This window comes from Podarcis vaucheri (assembly GCF_965113315.1).
Source record: "Podarcis vaucheri genome assembly, chromosome: 13".
Classification (NCBI taxonomy): Eukaryota; Metazoa; Chordata; class Lepidosauria; order Squamata; family Lacertidae; genus Podarcis; species Podarcis vaucheri.
The window spans coordinates 57,703,993-57,717,093 of NC_138751.1; the positions used below are offsets into that span (position 1 = coordinate 57,703,993).

General features: G+C 46.4%; 1 protein-coding gene across 1 annotated transcript in view; it reads right to left on the reverse strand.

Annotated features, from left to right (window-relative positions):
- The window catches only part of MYO1H (myosin IH), a 73,959-nt gene that overhangs the window by 60,022 nt on the left and 836 nt on the right, over positions 1-13,101 (reverse strand).

Below are 13,101 nucleotides of genomic sequence, written 5' to 3' on the forward strand. Positions count from 1 at the left end.
TATTTACTCACTTATTTGCACTTAAAACTACAATAATCAGAACTAGAGAAAAACCTTCTTTTTGCAAAGTTCTCCTGCCTCATGCATACTACAAGCAACAAGGAAGTTTTTCCTAATGTTTAATCAAAATCTCCTTTCTTGTCATTTGAATCTGTTGGAACCTCAGTCTCCTCTTCTCTTCTATGCACACTTTTCATCAGTCTCCCTTAATTGCTAAGAAATTATTTGGATTTTGGAACGAGGCCACCAGCAAGACGTCTGCAAGGCAGAATCAGTATTACCATCACACTGCAGTTTAAACCATAAGTAGCACGGAGCGCACCAGAGTCCCTGCAGCTGTAAATTTGGAGACACCGCAATTTGGTCTAGAAGTTCACCGTCGGGAAGCAATTGGTTCCCCTCTTAATCGTCATTCTGCCCACTGAAACACTATTTTGCACCTCAAGGTACTACTTAAAACAAAAAGTGATCTCACAAAAACCCTGGCGTCTGCCACTGCCTTGGTCCAAGGCTAACCATTTGTAAATATTCTGGTTTGTAGCTCATTTTCTTGGCCGCTTTGCAGCTTAATAGTTTCACAGCAGTATTTGGCCAGGATTCCTCGCTTCCACTGCCACTTGCTGGATGGCAGGCTTCTCCAGCCTGGCTCCCCTCTGGCTGTTTTGGGCCAACTAGGACTTATGGGAGTTGTAGTCCAAACAGCACAAGGTTGGGAAGGCTGTCCTAAGACACTGCTGTCCTCTTAAGTTAATTCAGGAATCCACCTGAGTTCTCCACAAGTTGAACAGATGTGCTCTGCCAAAGGAGAGAGGTGGTGGTGGTGGTGATGAGGATCAGGGCCCCCAGATTATTTGCACGGAGCCCTGGAACTCCTGCCCCCCAAAATACACTTTTAAAGATTTGCTTGCAGGTCTGCCAAAATTTGCCCCATGCAGATTCATGGGCACTTGCCATTTTTAATGGGAATTTCAGACACAGGCTGTGCCACAAGTCTTTTAAGGATCTAGCTGGGCACAGCTGTGTTCCAGGGGGCGTCTGCTGGGGCTTCAGCCTCCCCCGCGCTCCCTTACCTGGCAGGCCTCGGCTCCCTCCTGCGATTCTCCTCTGCCTGTTCCGCAACACAGCCCTTTCTAAAGTGAGCCAGCTGGACTTTAAACATATTGTTGCAATCTCTGCCCTGACTGGGGATGCTGTTCCGCCAATGGGAACTCATGGCCATGGTTGGGAAGGCAGTGAATTGGACAGGGCGTCTTTCTGTGCAAGGTTTTTATCGGAGCTTGCTGGCCACCACAGGGTCATGAGCTGAGCAAAATATATTTTTCATCACCTTGGAGGAGAGAGAGAGAGAGAGATTCCGAGTGGCTCTTAGAAACAGATCTTGCTCATCTGCACCTGCAGCAGAGAAAGGCTTGCTGAACAGATCACAGGGACATGGCCAGCCTTTTCAGGTGCTGCAAAGACTCTTTCATAGGTTCCAGAAAACTAATTCAGCCCTGAACACACACCTAGGAAGTTGTCTGTCAAGCAGGGATGGGGGTGGGGGAAGAAATCCATTCAATTCACATTTTACCTAATTTACACTTCCCAAACCAGTAAGCGAACTGGGACACAGCCATCTATCAAAATCTGCATTTCTCCAAATTTTTTAATGCTGTTCTTTGGCCAAAAAGTGTGCAAAGATATGTGTAAACTGGTGAAAATTCCTTGCAAAAAATACATATATTGGGATAAATGTACACAAAAAATCATATTTATTTTCATGCAGATTATTTTTTCAAAAGGTCACTGATGCAGAAATGTAGCCAGCTGAATTTAAGGTTGGAAACTGAGAAACTGAAAGAAAGCAGATATTGACAGATTCACCTGGCTCTCCTGTCGGGGAGAATGTCTAAGTGACAGAATTTGGGGCTGCTTTACATGCACCCCATCATGACAGGCCATTTGCTCAATTTAGCTGCGAAGCAGTTTGGGAGTCTGCTGTGCTGCTTTTCACTTTTGCTTGGCTGAGCCCATTTAGTAGCTCCTCCTCCCCCTCAAAATCTCACCCACAAGCACACCCTGCGAAGACAGCGTCCTGCAGGTGCCCTTCCCCACAGGCCAAGCCCCACCTGCTGCATGGGGAAGGGCCTGCAGCAGACTTCCCCAACCTGGGGCCCAGAAGCCAGCAGGGCCAACATTCAGAGATGATGGGAGTTGTAGTCCAAAATATCCAGAAGGCAATAGAAGACACGTGTGCTCCCCATCCTCATGGGGACGCTGTGCCACCCACCCTCCTGCTTCCCTGCATCTCGTGCTGCAGAGAAACTATGAGCAGAGAATCACAGAACTGCAGAGCTGGAAGGGACCCCAAGGGCCAACCCCCTGCAGTGGAGGAATCGCAGCTCAGGAATCCCTGGCAGATGGTCGTCCAACCTCTGTTTAAACCCCTCCAACAAAGAAGAGCCCACCACCTTCCCAGGGAGTCTGCTGCATTGTCAGACAGCTCTTCCCGTCAGAAAGCTCTACCCAACAGCAGACTGGAATCTTCACTAACTCACTGGCCCTTCTGAAAACGTCACTCTCTGCCTTCCTAAATCTGCTGCGTGAATACTCTCCAGGGCTGCTTCCCAGGGCTTCCGGTGAAGCAAGACCGCACCTGTTCTTGCATGCAGAAGGTCCCAGGTTCAATCCCCCAAAGAGAGCCCAGCCAGAAGCCCTGGAGAGCTGCTGCCAGCCAGTGCAGGCAGTACTGAACTGGGTGGTCCAATGGACTGACTCGCTAGAAGGCAGCTTCCTTTGTTCCTATGCTGACACAGCCTGGGGTAAGGGTGGAGAGAGGAACACAAAATAAGAGACTAAAGTGCCTCTGACCATGTGCAGAGTTGCTCTCTCCACTGTACAACTCTCTCAGTCCTGTGCACATCTAGGGTTAGAACAGCCAAGGCTTCTCATTCGACATTGTGGCAGCTTCAGCCTTTCCCCTTTTCCTCCTAGGAAATAACTGCGTCTTTCCCAAAGGTCCCAGGCCTGGCTGACCAGCATGCTCGGCCAGCCCCTCTCAAGGGGCACTGACAGTATGAAGACCAACACACTGCTCTGCACTGGATACAGAAAGAACACCTTACCTTCTCTGAGACCAGAGAGAGAAAGGAGTGAGTGGCCTTTGAAATCCCAGGAGCTGCCTACTGGATCAGATTTCTCTCACCTATTTCTTTTCACGGAATTACCCCTCGGGCAAATTGCTTCCCTTCCTGCCATCCTTGGACTGCCACAGCTGCACAAGGAAGTGCTCAGTTCCCACTGAAACATTTCCACTGACTGCAGTTAGAAGCCAACCCATTAAGGGCACGGGGGGGGGGGGGGCAGGGAGATTCTCATCATTTTCTCTGCCATCCAAAACAGCATTGTCTCAAGGACGGCTGCCTTCCTGCAGCCAGGGACCCTGGCTCAAGCGTCTCATGGAGCACCAGAAATGCCTGCTCAAGGAAAACACCTGCCCCAAGTTGGTCAATACTGAAAGGACCCAGGGTGCAGGGCTCATGAGACACAAATCTATATAAGCTAAATTATATTACATTAACAACAAACAATAATAATTATGTTGCCAAGCCTTCACCAGCAGGCCCCAGGCTGGGTTACACCAACTCAACATTCAGGATTCAAAGCAGTTAAAGCATTTTGCATTTGCAATAATAGGTGGGTCCTGAAAACACACATAGAATCATAGAATTGTAGAGTTGGAAAGGACCCCAACGGTCATCTAGACCAACCCCCTGCAACACAGGAAACTCAGCTAAAGCATCCATTATAGATGGCCATCCAATCTCTGCTTAAAAACCTCCAAGGAAGGAGTGCTGAAGAGGTACATCTTCAACATTTGCCCAAAGCTGTTCAGTGAAAAAGGCAGGTGCACCTCTGTGTAGAGGGACCTCCACAGCTGAAGGGCTGCCACAGAGAAGGCCCTGCTCTGGGCTGCCACCACCCCAAGCCTCTGATAACCTACGCATTTCAGGTGTTTGAGGCCTGCAATGTTTGTAGGGTTGCCATATTTTGAACAGCAAAAAAGAGGACATATTTGCCGACTTCTACTTTTAGCTATGGATCACTATGACAACTCTCATTTTACATACCCATGGAAAAAAGGAGATAGGACAACCCTAGCTAGGGCTTTGAACACTAATGTGAGCATCTTGAATTGGGCCTTAAAAAACAAAACAAAACTGGCAGCCACAGTTTTAGAACAGAGGTCATATGTGATCTAAAGCCAAACCAGCTAGTAATTTTGGAGAAGCTGGAGTTTCTCAGCTGTCTTCAAGCACAGCCCCACATAGACCACAGCGCACACATGGCAATAATACAATCTGGAAGTTGCCAGAGCATGGAGTGCTGTAGCCAAGTCATCTACCTATCTACGGCCTTTGAAATCCCTGCACTGGGCACATTAAGATGGCAGAGGACTCACCAACCCTTCATTTTGCAATGCACTCAGCTGCCCTATGAGCAAAATATAAGAAAAAAATCTTATGGTGGCAGGAGCGAGAAAGCAGGAGATCCAATTATTAATGTCCTAAAGCCATGAGTTGCACATCAGCAGAAATCCAACAGGTTAAACTCCCACAACCATCCTTGCATCTAAAATTCCTGCCTGCAGAACTCCTTATTCACCTCCCTCCTCTAACAGGGCTGAGCTGCTTTTCCCAGCTGAACAGCAAGAGGAAATTCAACAGGTTAAGTATCCTGAGCCCCCTGTTGGATTTTGGCCCAACAAGGCACCTGTTTTGTTTTGTTTTTTTTTTAAAAAAAACATGTCTGAGGAGAAGAGGGCGCTGTGGTTACAGAAATGACAAGTGACTTTTTCACATTTTCAGAAGACGTACGTCCTGTTTTCTCCCACAAGAGGTCACCCTAAAACCTTCTTTAAAATTAAATCCTTAACAGTCCCTCTGCTGATCACAACACAAAGTGGGCAGAAAGTTTATTAATTTGTCTTATCAATTGATTTAATTCATTCTTACTTGATGGATTTATATTCTGCCCGAGGTGAGTGCATAAAATACAGACACATGATAACAGAAGCTGATGAAGATTTTTTTTTTAAGTCCAGTGTAAGCAACATAAAAAAGAAGAAAAAATTAAGATACTGAATTTAAGCACCTGAGTAAATTTTAGAGCCACTTGTTTGTCTAAACTCTGGCCAGCTCTATTAAGATCTGTCTCTATTGGGCTGCGTTTCCAAGCAATGCCCTCAGCTGTGCTGGACAAGCAACTAGATCCCATATGCAGATAGAGAGACTCTGTATTTGTGGGCAAGTGCGTGTAGAAGACATTCACCGTTATTTGTGACATGGCCCACTATACACAGAACCTAGGAGGCACTTTCTGAATCCCCTGTTTGTTCCAAGAAAGCAGTCTCTCCTTGGCAGAGAAGTTCTAGGCTGCTGAGCCCTCTTTGCGCTGGTGGCAAGAAAAATCAAGGAGGAGGAAGTGGAGAAAATTGCAGTGACTTGTAAGGGAGATTCAGAGGTCTAAACAGAAATGCATTGCATGCAGTCCTGGAGGCGCCCCAATTGCAGCCTTGCTTATGTCTTCGGCAGAGGCACAAACACACTCTTTCTGACAGGGTTTGTATGGTTTTGTCATGGCCTCTCTGGCTAGTACAATATTATCTTATTTACTTACTTCCTATAAGATGAGCCAGTCAGCAGCTGCTGCAGCTTGAACCGGATTTTTTTTAAGAGAACCTCGTCCTCAAGGGCAGCCCGACATACCAACAGATTGCAGTAGTCAAACCTGGAGGTGACTAGGGTCTGTATAATTCTGGGCAGGCTACTTCTGCCTAGGTAGATCCTACCCTTTCCGACAGGCTCTGGACAAACAACAGCCACCAAGCGTTTGCAGAGTTCACCTGCTTTTGGGAAGGTAGTCTTCTTGCAAATACAGTGGTAGACGCTTCAGGTTACTGACTCCACTAACCCAGAAATAGTACCTCGGGTTAAGAACTTTGCTTCAGGATGAGAACAGAAATTGTGCTCTGGCGGCGCGGCGGCAGCAGGAGGCTCCATTAGCCAAAGTGGTGCCTCAGGTTAAGAACAGTTTCAGGTTAAGAACGGACCTCCAGAACGAATTAAGTTCTTAACCCGAGGTACCACTGTGTGTTTCTTATCCCTGCGCTGCGGTGCACAGCTTTCTTTGACCCAGGCCTCTCCAGAGCACAGCACCAGCGCTGAGCTCAGTACAGGAGCAAGCCATGCGTGACACAGAAGCACTGAAACCTAAGAAGAGTTCTGCTGAGTCAGGCCCACCCAGTCCCGCCTCCTTTTCTCACAGTGGCCAACCAGATGCCCCCATGGGAAGCCTGCAAGCAGGAGCCGAGCAGAAGAGCAACTCTCCCCTTCTGTGGCTTCCAGCAGCTGATATTCAGAAGCACGTCTGACTCTGACCAAGCATGTGCAGAGTGCCACTCTCTCGCCACCAAGGAAGGGCAGCCAAGCACTTAAGATTACAGAAATGGAGACAACATTGATCAAGCATAGGGATGGGGAGAAATTAACTTCCTTTCACATTTAAAGGCTAGCCTGCCTTTGAAATATGAAAACTGAAACACAGCCATCCTTCACTATTTGCACTTCTACAAATTCTGCAGTGCAGTTCTCTGGCCACGTAAAGTGTACAAAAATGCAGGCATTGGGGTAAAATGTGCATTATAATGCATCTATTAGTGAAAGCAACATACACAAATGTCTTAGGGAAGATTGCTTTGTTCAAATGTGTGCTGGGCTAAACTGCAAATTTAAAGTTTGCATTGAAATACTGATGAATGTTGTGAGCCCCTCCATCTTATGCCCAGGCTCTACATAGGTGTAAATAAAACAGTACACCCTGAAGGCCTCGGCTGACCCTCATTCCAAGGAAACCGAACCTGGCAAAGCGCAGGGCCCCCAGAGTCTCTCCCTGCTTGGAGAGAGGGGTAAATACAGAACAAAGTAGAAGTGGTACTTAGAATCATAGAATTGTAAAGTTGGAAGGGACCCCCAAGGGTCATCTAGTCCAACCCCCTGCAATGCAGGGACCTTTTCTGCATTACAATCACAAACATTAAAAGAAATATTCTAACATAAAATAAAATACATACTGGTGAACAATTAAGAGTCTGACCTGGCATAAAGCAGCTTCTGGCACACTTCTCTGTGAAACTGTCTATCCCTCCTTGAAAACCAACCAGTCAACTGGCAATCGTTGACATGTAGATCTGGTATTGCTGAATTCCCCAAGGAGCCCTGCCTTGCCTTGCCCAGGCTCCCATTTCCTGCAGAGCCGTCCCTCTCGTTGGGCAGAGAGTGGCAGTGCCGATCTCAGGAGACAGCTGCCGAAGGATGTGGGGCAGAGCAAGGGGCCAGCTGGCATCTCATGAGCTAGCCTGCTGTCATTGGCCACGGGGGAGGAGGAGGCTGTCCAACCATCAGCATGGAAATATGCATCAACTTCCAGCCTGGATGGTTTGCTGAATGTGGAGTGGGGTTGCCATCTTGTCCTTTGCCTCAAGTGGCAAAATAGATTACACCAGTCCCATGCAGTGGCCATTCAGACACTCTGGAAAGCTCAGAGGCAGGGCAGGGCAAGGCGGAAACCTCCATCCCACCTGTCCCCAGCCTGTAGGGCACAAAAGGTAAACTGCTTCTGAAGATGGAGATTTCCTTTAGGTTTAGAGCAGTTCACAGGCTTCTCCTTCTCCACGAACTTAACTTTTTTCAAAAGCCACATAAAGCCTTTGCCACATCTTGTGGGACTGAATTTTATAATCAAATTATTTCCACTAGGTCAAAATATAAAGGGCAGAGGGACACCTGCTGTCCTGGAACCAGCTGCTCCTTAAAGGTAAGGGGACCCCTGACCATTATCTCCAGTCATGACCAACTCTGGGGTGGCAGCGCTCATCTTGCTTTATTGGCCAAGGGAGCCGGTGTGCAGCTTCTGGGTCATGTGGCCAGCATGACTAAGCCGCTTCTGGCAAACCAGAGCAACACACGGAAATGCAATTTACCTTCCCGCCGGAGCAGTACCTATTTATCTACTTGCACTATGACATGCTTTCGAACTCAGCTGCCCCTTAGCAACCAGCAAAACACCCCCAGAACGCCACAGGAAGTGGGGATGGTCACTCTTGTGGTGCATGCACAGAATATCATTTATAAAGGGAAACCACACATCTAATATTGGATTGCATAAATCGTTCGGTTTGATCTTTATGAATTATCTCTTTCAGCACCATTTTTAATCTATTTGCAAGAATGTCTGCGAATATCTTGTAATCGTTGTTTAGCAGTGCAATGGGTCTGTAATTGGCCATGTTTGAGGCATCTGTTCCCTGTTTATGGATAAGAGTAATAAAGCTGTCCTTCCAGGTTTTTGGTAGCTTTCCATTTGCCAGAATATTATTCATTAGGTCTTTCATGGGAAGAAATAATCAATCAGAACTTTATTAGCAAAGCCAACAGGCCACAGCTATACAAGAATTAGAAATAAAATAAAATAAACATAAAGAGGGGATAAAAACAAACAAAAGGAGGTCCGTCAGGTGAACACGTCTGTCACTCAGATGGTGGCCCTTAATTTCACAGCTCTCTCGATGTACCTTGCGACCTTCTCTGTTGTCTGACTGTCCGTATCAGATAAGAGAAAGAACAGTATAATGTCTTGTGGACGGCCGGGGTTGGGGAGAATGAGTGGGGTAATAATCTCATTCCTTAGGTCTCTATAAAGGGGGCAGGATAGAAGGACATGGGACACTGTTTCCGTGTTACCATCTCTGCATGGGCAGAGTCGTTTTTCAAATGGAGTCTTTTGGTAACGACCTTCGAGTACGGCAGAGGGAAGAACATCCCATCTAGCCAATGTAAAGGCGCGTCTGTATTTTGGGATGGTTAATTTAGACAAATATGAAGCTGGGAAGTCAAAGTGGGCAGGGGGAGAGTAAGTATACCATGGACACATTTTCTTTAGAATAGTCAGGTTGTTTTGCCGTTCAATGTCTTTCAGGCGCTGGCCTATTAGGCTCTTTGCTTTACTAAGGCCCATTGATAGTAAGGATTGCGAATGCAGACCGCATGTAAGGAGTTTTTGATGCACAGTTTTGAACCACATGCTTTTATGAGGGTCTTGCATTACTAGAGGCAGTAGACCGGGTGGATTTAGATTAAGGCGGAGCCAACAGTTGAGTGTTCTTTGCCAGCTCTGAGTTTCTGCAGATGGGAGGCAGGCCTCGAGTCGTAAAGCTGCGTTTGGGACACAGGAGGGGACACCGAATATCTGCCTTAGGAATTTAGACTGAACAGTTTCAAGACTTGAGCAGTGGTTCCCCGTCCATATTTGTGCCCCATACAGTAACTGCGCCAGAGGTTTTGCCTGAAAGACTTCAAGGGCTGCTGGGATATATCTGCCCCCCTTCGTGTAAAAGAAGCGCGACAGCAACTTAATGCTTTGAGCTGCTTTTTCTTTGGCATATTTTTGATGGACATCCCAGAACCCGGTCGACTGGAAGACGATACCCAGATATTTAAAGGCTTTAACCTGTTCGATTGTCTGGTTGTCCATCCTCCAGCTATACTGTCTGCATTTCCTTCCAAAAACCATGATTTTGGTTTTCTGATAGTTTATTACCAGTTGCTCTCTCCTACAGTATGCTGAAAATTCACCTATGAGCCTATTTAAGCCTATTCTTGTTCGAGATAGAAGTATCGCATCATCAGCATACAAAAGCACGGATATTGATTTGTCAGCCAGTTTGGGGGCATGGAAGTCCGGAGATGACAAGCAGTTAACCATATCATTGATGTAGAAGTTGAATAGAACTGGGGCCAGGATGCAACCTTGCTTGACCCCCTTGCTGACAGGAACTGGTCCTATAAGATGGCCATTTAACGAAGTTCTTACATACAGCACCGTGTCTTTATATAAACAGCTAATCAAAAATAATAGTCTTTTGTCTATACTTGATAATGCTTGTTCTAACTTTTTATAGTAATTAGCTGGAAGACCATCTGGGCCCGGTGTCTTTCCTAATTTTGATCTCTGTATAGCTTGTTGCACCTCCATAGCTGTTATTGGTGAGTTCAAGATTTCAGTTTTTTCCTTAGGTATTATTGGTAGTTTATTTTTGCCCAAATAATCAATTATTTTTTCTAGAGTTTCTGGACCTTCTTTATATAGTTTTCCGAAAAAACTAGCAAAGATTTTACTAATTTCCTTCGGTTCTTGAATCCATTTGTCTTCAATTTTAATTTTATTGATAATTCTATCTTCCTTTTTCTTCTTTAATTGCCAGGCCAGAAGTTTGCCAGGTTTATTTGCAAACTCAAAATTTCTATGTCTCAACCATTTTATCTTCCATTCTATTCATAATATCATTTATAAAGGGAAACCATTCCAGGTTCTTTTTAAGAAAATCTACCACATCTGTAAGCTTACTAATCTCACTGAAAAGCCAGCATTAAATATAAATGTGGTGACCAGCTGTCTGCTTGGGAAAAAGACAAAACTTGGCAGACACTCCTGTCCAGTTTTTAAAAGATGATATAATAATGTTCTAAACTTGATTATACCCACAGCAAAACATTTACATGGCAATATATTCCAGAGAACAGAAAATGCAAGCTTTTAAGGTTAATCGTCATCGGCATGAGGGGGACAGGATTATTCCACGGTTCCTTGTCAATAGACAAATCCTTGCCTGTAACTTTGGCACAGCAGCCTTAGATGGTCTTTCTCCGTGAAAAGCACAGAGGTTGAGAGGGGAACCCAACCTCTTCTCCCAAAGCAAAAGACAGTTCAAAAACATTCCTTTAAAACCCCAAAGCTTCCAACAGTTCCGCAGGCTTCACGGCTGCCATCTTGAAAAAGATTTGATGGCCAGGGGGCCTCTTTCCATTTCTATCAGGGTGGAGGGGAGAGAGAGAGAAAAAGACACCCTGTTATAAGAGTTTGATGGTAATCCTCTGAGAATTTTTTTAAAAAACCTCTCTCCCGGGGGTGGGGAGGGGGAAGAAAGCCCTTCTCCGAAAGCGCTTATGAAGGACAACATTTTTGTGTCCCCGAATAAAACGTTTTAATGTGCTACAATCCATTACACACACATCCCACCATTTCCTTTCAATAATTATTCATTAGAAAACATTTAACGTCACTGCAAATTTCACACCGGGCAGTCTGTGGACAAAGGGCCAGCGATGGCCCATTTAGGAGAGAGGCTGGAGGCCGCCTCTGCTAATCTGAGAAACGGGAGGGGGGTGCCTGGGCTGGCCAGGCTGGACACAAGGGCCCCCGCCAAATTGTGCAGTTAACGGTCAAAGCCCCCCTGCCTACTTTGACACTCATTTAAAGATGACAGCAAACAATAGAGATTTGTTCCTGGCAACTCTTTCTTGTCAGGCTCAGGCAGGTCTACAGCCACTGAGCCGAGGACCGACCGGCTCGGCCGGCGGGCGGGGTTCCGTTAGACCTGCCATGTCAGGCCTCTTCCTCTGGGGCCTCCCCCCCCCCCAACTCAATGTGACAGGTGAAGAATGCACAGGTTGAGAGAGAGAGAAGGGGAGCCCCAGGCAGAACACGTCCGCTCTGTGGATGCTATGGCAAGGTGGGCCAGGTCAAGAGAACCTTCTTTGGGACAGGAATCCTGATGCTTTGAAACAGTGTGGGCTTTGTGATGGGTGGGAGGGAACCAAGGCATATTTATTTCGGTCTCCCCTGCCCACCTCCCACAGAACCCTCCAGTCGCTGTCATCTCAGGGAGACGGTGCAACTCCTGCTCATTTGGGGTGCAGAAACAATAGGCCAAGCCAGGGGCCAGGGGCCATTCAAATTTCAAGCAGGGAAACCAACAAAAAAGTGGGTCTCTTGGGCTTCAGAAACTTAAGGGGGTATGCAATTCCCTATCTGTGGACTGGTCAGCAGCAGAGAGAGAATCTTGTGGGGGTCAAAAGAGGCCGCAGGTACAAGGAGGGTCGTGGCTCAGAGCCACAGCCCCTGCTTTACTTGCAAAAGGTCCCAGGTTTGACCCCCCCCCAACATCTGTAGTAGGGTGGGAATATTCCCCTTCTGAAAGAGGTGTTGCCAGTCCACGTACACAATGCTGAGCCAAGCAGATCAAGGCCCTGACTTTGAGAAAAAGCAGCTTCCAATGGCACAGTAGCTACAAACTGGAGATTCACCTGTTAAGGGTCAGGAGCAGCAGCAAGAGGCTTTGAGCTCCTGTAGCAGCCAAGAGACTAAGCTGAAGCTCATTGGGGAGGGGAGGGGCTTGGCATCACCTCTGCAGGATGTTCCCAAGTTCTGCAGCGAGGAGGTCAGGTTTGGAGAAACAGAGTAGCATCCCTGCTTTTTACTTGTTGCAAAAATTAGCCTGGATTGCACAGGCTGGCTATTTCTAAATTCTGAGGTTACATCGCATAGGACATCACCTGCGTGCGCAAATGGTATAATAGTATACATCACTGGAGTTATCACCAGGACTTTGTACACACTTTAAAAAAAAACAAAAAACCCCACACTATTTCTGTAATCTGTATCTATAATGCAAGCCAAGTACCGTATATCTGTATGCAGTTGCTGCTTATACATAATTTAATCTGGTTCTGCAAACCAGATTTGAGAAGGAGAGGAAGCAAAATTTCTTTCCAAAATTTGTACCTTCCATTTCTGTACCACCACTTTCCAAAGTGGCAGATGACACAGTTAAAAAATAGCAAACACACAGTAAATAAGAATCAAATCAATATTTTGTTTAAAGCATAAATCAGTGTACAATAATAAAAACAGCTGGACTAAAAAAATAAAATAAGAACAGCTGCCTTTTGTTATAATTCAACAGCTAATTCAGCAGTGGAACATAACAAAGTAAAACAGCAGATTAAAATTAGAAAGGTTGGCCTTGAGGCCACGTGTAACCCCCAAACTACAAAGTGCCACCTCTGTCAAGAGTGACCTGTGATCTGCTGCATCTGGCTGGGCAGAGAGGAAGCCGGAGAGAGAGCGGAGGTTGCGCTCCCCACTTTGTATCCAGCCCTGCCTACCATGGGCTTCAGCTGTGCACCCAGTTGGCACGAGGCCTCTGGCAGATTCCACCTTTGG